Here is a 7,500-nt window from a genome sequence, read left to right as displayed (position 1 = left end):
TTGTTCTCACTGTCCTGTTCTTGTTTACACTTTCACCCTCCGCAAAAATTCCCAAATTTTAATAAATTTGCTTGCGGGAAGGACTGCTCCAACGAAGTCGCGTATTGTCCTTGCCTTCGAAACGCGGAGTAGATGAAACAGGGACAACTGAAGATGGGTAATATTCTTTATGTTGCATGTCTCATTTCTCTGTTTGTTGTTTTTCGTTGTTCGAAAAAAAGTTCGTTTTCTGTCCCCGTCTTTTGTTTTCGTTTCTCATCGTGTTTAACGTTTTTTGTGATGTCCTGTACCCACATATGCTTGTATGTATACATATAGATGTCGGTATGTACATATATGTATGGATATATGCATATAATTATATATTATTTATGTTATTATATGATCGAACGCCACGCATTGCCTCCAAGTAAGTTATCTTCTATATAAATATATATATACGCAGTGAAGCTTTACAATAGCGTCCTAATTGTATCGATTGCTATTTTCCAGTAAATATTGGTGTCTTGTTGTACCACTCATCTGAATTTATATGTATACCCTTATGGGGCTTTATTTTACTGGAAAGTAATACATTTGTATTGCAATATTTCTCATTGAAAAAAACTTCTTCACTGTTCTCAGTTCTGTTAACGGCTAGGCGTTCAGGCGAGTATACTTGGCATTGATGTGGCAACATTTGAAATATTGTCTAGGTAAATGTAGCTGATGAAGACTGATCAGATTTACGTTGTGAAACGTATTTGAAGAGTCAGAAACCGGTCCTGCATTATCCGATTTTCGGTTCTACATTTATCGAATGTTCTTCCTAGAGGTAAGACAAATTTTTCATGTTTGTTGCACACAGACGTTTTTGCCAGTATATACGCAGTGAAGCTTTACAATAGCGTCGTAATTGTATCGATTGCTATTTTCCAGTAAATATTGGTGCCTCGTTGTACCACTCATCTGAATTTATATATATATATATATATATATATATATATATATATATATATATATATATATATATATATATATATATACATGTGTGTCTATTTATGCACATTTTATTGTCCCAGATGTCGTACTCTTTGTAGTATAAAGAATTATGATGTTACAATCTTTCCCCAAGTACCATACGCACCCTAAGTCCAGCATTCGTTGATCCAAGCGACTGGATACATACCCTGATATAACCTGTGCTTGTACTTGCGACGGCATTCACCCAGAGGTGTTTAGAGCCAGCTTCGACGAACGAGGTAATTCATGTCCGAAGTTTCAGCGGGAAAATAAGTTCACATGTGTTCTCCGGTCACATACACACTTTGAGATAGTGTGATCCATAGGAACTCGTCTTGCCGTCGATTGTCGACCGTCGTTGAAGATTCGCTGACCAAGTCACTGCCACTTATCGGAGCAGATGTAGCCCCGGGTTGAAGCGGGTTCTAGAGACATGATTTAACAAAAGCTAAAGGGTGCCTTACTCCAATACGCCAGACACCAGCCTGGAATTTCTGAGGGCCCATGCTATTGCTAGATAGTCATTGAACCTACACTAGGATCATCCGTCCTTTTGACAGATTTTGTTTTTTTAGTCCTGCTCGGTTTCTATCAACCCTCCTCCCCAGACAAGCCTAGTGGGAGGAAGGGTGCCGGTTTAGTCGCCGATGACCCGACCATGCTGCAGGTTGTACTAAATTCCCTGTCATCAGTTGTACTCACGAGAGACCTCACAAGTGACCTAACACATAAAATATCTTGATATTCCAGTAATAACGGCTTTAAACCTAAAAGCATATTTTCTATCCTGGTTCTTCATCAACGATCCATAGACGTCTTCTTTTTCCTGTATTTATCTCACCACATTGAGGCCAAGTGGGACCCTAACTCAGACAACAGACCAAGTTGTTAGTTTGAAATCCCAAACTACAATAAAAGGTCGATTGTATTTTAATTTGGTGTTATGTTTTAATCATTAGCTTCCACTAAAATTCTTTTGATCCATCGATCTTGATATAATAACTTTATTGGTTGGAGTTTCTTCTTTCACCCTATCCCAGATTGCTCTCACAACCATATGCATTCATAATTGGTATGTTTGAATGTATGTACATTAGAATGTATATTAGAATCAATGAACGAATATAAGTATAAATGACTGGGTGGAAGAGTAGGTGGGTGGATGGGTGGCTGGAGATGGTGTGGTTAATGTTAGGGTAAGGGTAAGCGCTATATATAACCTATATAACTATTACAAATAATAAATTAGTAAAGACGATATATATACTCTCTCTTTCTCTCTCTCTCTCTCTCACACACACACACACACACAAACACACACAAACACACGCACACACACACATAAATACATATATATATTTCGATAAATTCAACGTAACTAACTCACCACTCCACACGCACAAACATGAGCATACCTAAATTTGCATAAACACATACATACATACAAACATACACATACATATGCACATACATACATACATATGCATACATAACACATATATAATATATATATATATATACACACACATACACCTATATGCATATATATATACATACACGCATACATATGAATATATGTGCATATTTATATATATATATACATACATATATATATATATATATATATATATATATATATAAATAAATATACCTATACATGTATATGTATATATATGTGTGTGTATGTATATAGATATACGTGTGTGTGTGTGTGTGTGTGTGTGTCTATTTATGACCACATATATGCACAGACTTGTAACAGATGTAAATATAGATACCGCAGCATATACACATATATATGTTTAGCTAAATTATTGATAAATACGTTTGGAACTGTATATCTACAATCATACACACACACACACACACACACACACACACACACACACACACACACACACACACACACAGAAATACTCGCGCACGCGCGCACACGCTCACTCACTCACATCCATTCACTCTCACACACATCATCATTACTATGTCTGTGTGTTTGATGATACGTGTTTCCACACACACATACACCCAACACCGACGACGCGTGGTAAATGTATGAATGAACGCGTGAGCAGATGGACGTATATTTACACTTAAGGGAATTACTCTTCGTTTTCTGACCTTTATACACTAAATAGCACGAAGTGTTCGTCTTACTAGTCGATAAGATAATCACCCGACCATAGTAGAGCCGCCACTTTAGTTCTTCACTGCAAGAGGCCGGTTAAAATGTCAGTCGGTCGAACGACGTCCGGATAAACTTTCAAATGTAGGTTTTTATTTTTCTATTCCCCAATACACAGCAGTAGTTTCGTATCTCTATATATACGAGTGTGGTGCTCTTTCTCAGCTTTATTATCTGACCGGGAAGAAAAAACACAGCAGGACTTCGGTTAATTTAAAGCACATTTTCCCTCTCTCACTTCTCCCTCTCTTTTCTCTCTCCTTCTCTCTCTCTTCCTCATACCCTTCTCAACTTCCGATTTCTTTATCTTCCCTCTCTCCCTCTCTCTCCTCTACCACTCTCTCTCCTCTGTCACTCTGTCTCCATCCTCTCTCTACCCCTCCCAATCTCACCCTTCTCCTCTTCTTTCTCCCTTCCTCTCTCTCTCTCTCCTATAAACCTAACAGTGAAACGAGGTAACTTTTTCCTGTCCACTCATCTTGCAAGAAATAACAGCCAAATGTCCCTCAACTCACACTCCTCTGTTTTCAAAAGAAACGGCGGGTGGGGGAGGACGCATGCATTGGATATTGTAGTCCAAGGGTTGGATTGGGAAGCAAACGTAAGGAATGATCTCAGATGAAGTAGTTCTGATTGTGAGATTGTTTTGATTTGCTAAGGGCAAATTCGGGCCTAAATAACTACAGCATTAGCGCGACAGCAGCAACGTCAACAACACCACCACCACCAACAACAACAACAACAACAACAACAACAACAACAACAACAACAGCAGCAACAACAAAAGCAACTTATCAGTGAACCGGGCCAAGAAATCATAACGTGGACGCTCGACTTGCTAGAAATAATAACCAAATCTTCCTAATACAGGTTTCAAATTTTGGCACAAGGCCAGCAATTACGGGGGAGGGAGTAGGTCGATTACATCGCCCCCAGTATACAACTGGTACTTATTTTATCAACTCCGAAAGGATGAGAGGCAAAGTCGACCTCGACAGAATTTGAACTCAGAACCAGAAGACTGATGAGATGCCGCCTAACACCTTACCTGGTGTGCTAACGATTCTGCTAGCCTGCCACCTTTAACGACTACAATAACAACAACAGCAACAATGACAGTAAGTTATGAATGAAGTGGATCAAGAAACCACCACGATGTCACTCGACTTGCTAGAAACAGTAACCAAATCTTCCTAGTATCACCTGTTAACGTCTTCAATGTAGGAAGAGCACATTAGGCGATGTAATCCAATATATTACTAGCACGTCAGGATGGTCACTAAGTCTCTTCCTCTCCTTGTCCCTTCTTCCCCTCTTTTTCGATTTAGGGATATTATTTGCTGCATCTGGAGGAATGAGTTGTGTCCATGACCTTGCAATTTCCCTTTACAAATCAGTGACCTCGATCCCATTAACGTCCCGTTTAAAGTGTTACAAGTGAACATAAAAAGAAAACACAGTAAGACATTCGCCATGTTTGTTTGTTTTTTTTCCTTAAGAAAACAAAATGGCGATATTTAATTCACCTCCTTTGATTGTGAGTTACACTGCTCCAATGCTGTTACAAAACACATAAAATATATAACCTGATAGGGGCTGCAATCGCCCCGAACACCGAATCGAGAATACTTTAGCCTGACCGGCCAGTTTCAGTTTTTTCTGTCGCCATCTTCAGTAAGGCCAGCTCGGTGTTCGGGACGATTGCAGCCCCTATCAGAATATATGCTATGTGCTTTGTAACAGAATTGAAGCATTTTAGCTCCTATTTCTAGCAATGTAGGTGTTATTTACACTCTTAGTCAAGTTTAGTTGATGTCTATAATTTTCCTTTACAGTATAACGTTGCAAACGGCTATTTTATTAATTTCATATGTGTGTGTGTGTGTGTGTGTGTGTGTATGCATACACACACATATATTCATACATAGATACATGCGTATATACGTAAATACATACAAACATACAAACATACACGTAGGTACACGTATACACACACACCTGATCTTGGCCAAAAGTTTTAACTTCTAATGGATTTCCGTCGGTGTCGACTAAACTTCGATAAAAATTTTTGCAGCAATCCGGTGTTATTTCCTGTGTCCAAGTCTATAATGTCTTCTCTGTTAAATATAAAAGTGATAAAACCGTGCGAGCAGGAATTTTGTTTCTTAATACGAACCCATGCATCGTCTCAAGTGTTCAGGACGGATTATTATCAGTGTAAGATCTAGTTTTGGCATACATCATCATGTGATGCACCTGTACACAGTATCAACAATGTTTCCAGGGATCGTTTGGTGTTTCGAGTCTTTCAACTGGAACCACGTGAAGTGAAATATTTTGCGCATGAATACAACGTACCACTTGTCTGGAAATCGAAACCACGACGGCAAGAACAACACCCTAACCACTAGAACAAGCGTCATATCACGTTGAGAACACCGGTTCTCGTCCTATCACCGAAGTTAAGCAACGTCGAGCCTAGTTAGTACTTAGATGGGTGACCGCACGGGAAACCTAGGTACTGTAAGCATCTTTGTAATATATATATATATATATATATATATATATATATATATATATTCTTTTCTTTTACTTGTTTCAGTCAGTTAACTGCGGCCATACTGGAGCTCCGCTTTACAAAGTATATATATATACGCATAAGGGGCTGCTGAAGAGTTCCTGGTTTTAAAGGTATCGCGATAGGCCTGGCTGGATGCCCAATCTTCCGAGTTCTTTTACATAGCTTAGAAAAACTGAAGGGCCACTGTAATAAATGTGTGAATCTAAGAGGAGAATATGTTGAATAAAGCTATAGCTATCTGATCCTCCTGTATTTTCAGCACCTGTATTTTCAGGACCTTTTCAACACCCCTCCTATGTATATATATGTATGTATATATAAATGTTTATACACATACACCTATATATATATATATATATATATATGTGTGTGTGTGTGTGTGTGTGTGTGTGTGTGTGTGTGTGTGTGTGTGTGTGTGTGTGTGTGTGTGTGTATCGCAGATAAATTGTTTACACACTTTTTACCATAGGTAAGAATTTTTCTCCGCGGTAAACTGCAATAAAATTGGTCTTGGAAATTATATGCTCAAACATATCTGAACTAAACTAAAGTTCATATATATGTATATATATATATATATATGTATATATATATATATATATATATATATATATATATATATATATACAGTGTGGGTGGAAAGTAATTAGGCATTAGAAATTGCTTAGTCATGACTCGGTCGTCATTTCATCCAATTGTTTGATGTATACATCCGCTGTAATTAACATACCAGGTCTCATATTTGTAGATTAAGGCTACCATTGGTTTCATGTTAAAGAAGCCCTTCACAATTACCAAGCATATCCCATGGGACATCCGTGTTCGCCTTGACAATGAAGACGAACACCGGGCTTTTTTAACATGAAACCAATGGTAGCCTTAATCTACAAATAATGAATCTTTATCCACTACTGCGGTGCTGAGCACTCATTCTCATGGTTCGATCTATACACACACGCACGCGCGCGCAGTGGTAACCTAACCGAGGCTGGTCGAGCCCCAGTCTGTGTCCACTTAGCCCTACTCCTGGTAGTACTGCACCTTCTAGGATTCACACCTTATGATCCACAGCCACCGTAAGGCAACCTCCCGATATCTTTATCATCTCAGTGTTACCTGATTAACCAAGATCAGACAGGATTAACCAAATGATTTACATGGAATATTCTGCCGAGTCGATACTGGTATTGATGGTTTCATAAACGTAAGACCATTGCTACGCCAAACACAACGATTTTAGCTGTTCATGACAGTGCCACGAATGTATAAAATATTCATGTATCTTTGCTGTATCTTAAATGTCAAAGAGAAACCGAAATTATAAAATAATATTTCATCGTTTATATATCATAACATGTAATATAGATTAATTAACTGTGTTGCTGGCAATTATCTGGGAGATAAGTACTTGCTTTATTTATAGCAAAACATATTTAGAAAAATACTGAAATTCATCTTTGTGTTTCGACTTTTGACTAAAACTACACACACACACAAACACACACACACACACACACACACATACATATGTATGTATATATGTATATGTACATACATATATGTACACATATGTAAATATATACATATGTACATATATATATATATATAAAGTGTAGTATATTGCCACTTAAGTGTGGCTGACCCCTAGGGGTGGATGTTACTGTTGCTTTTAGCCCCAGGAGGACATCTCCTCCAGCTGGCTTATCGACACACGACTGTGTCCTGTTTGCCAAGG

General features: G+C 38.2%; 1 protein-coding gene and 1 pseudogene across 5 annotated transcripts in view; one reads left to right on the top strand and one right to left on the bottom strand.

Moving 5' to 3' along the window:
- Positions 1-7,500, bottom strand: part of LOC106868559 (uncharacterized) — a 243,598-nt gene that overhangs the window by 126,813 nt on the left and 109,285 nt on the right. The gene's annotated exons all lie outside the window — the stretch shown is intronic.
- On the top strand, positions 5,601-5,714 carry LOC128251025 (5S ribosomal RNA; annotated as a pseudogene).

The sequence above is a fragment of the Octopus bimaculoides genome, chromosome 27 (assembly GCF_046866305.1).
Source record: "Octopus bimaculoides isolate indiv1 chromosome 27, ASM4686630v1, whole genome shotgun sequence".
Taxonomy (NCBI): domain Eukaryota; kingdom Metazoa; phylum Mollusca; class Cephalopoda; order Octopoda; family Octopodidae; genus Octopus; species Octopus bimaculoides.
This window is presented reverse-complemented; position numbering and strand designations above follow the sequence as displayed.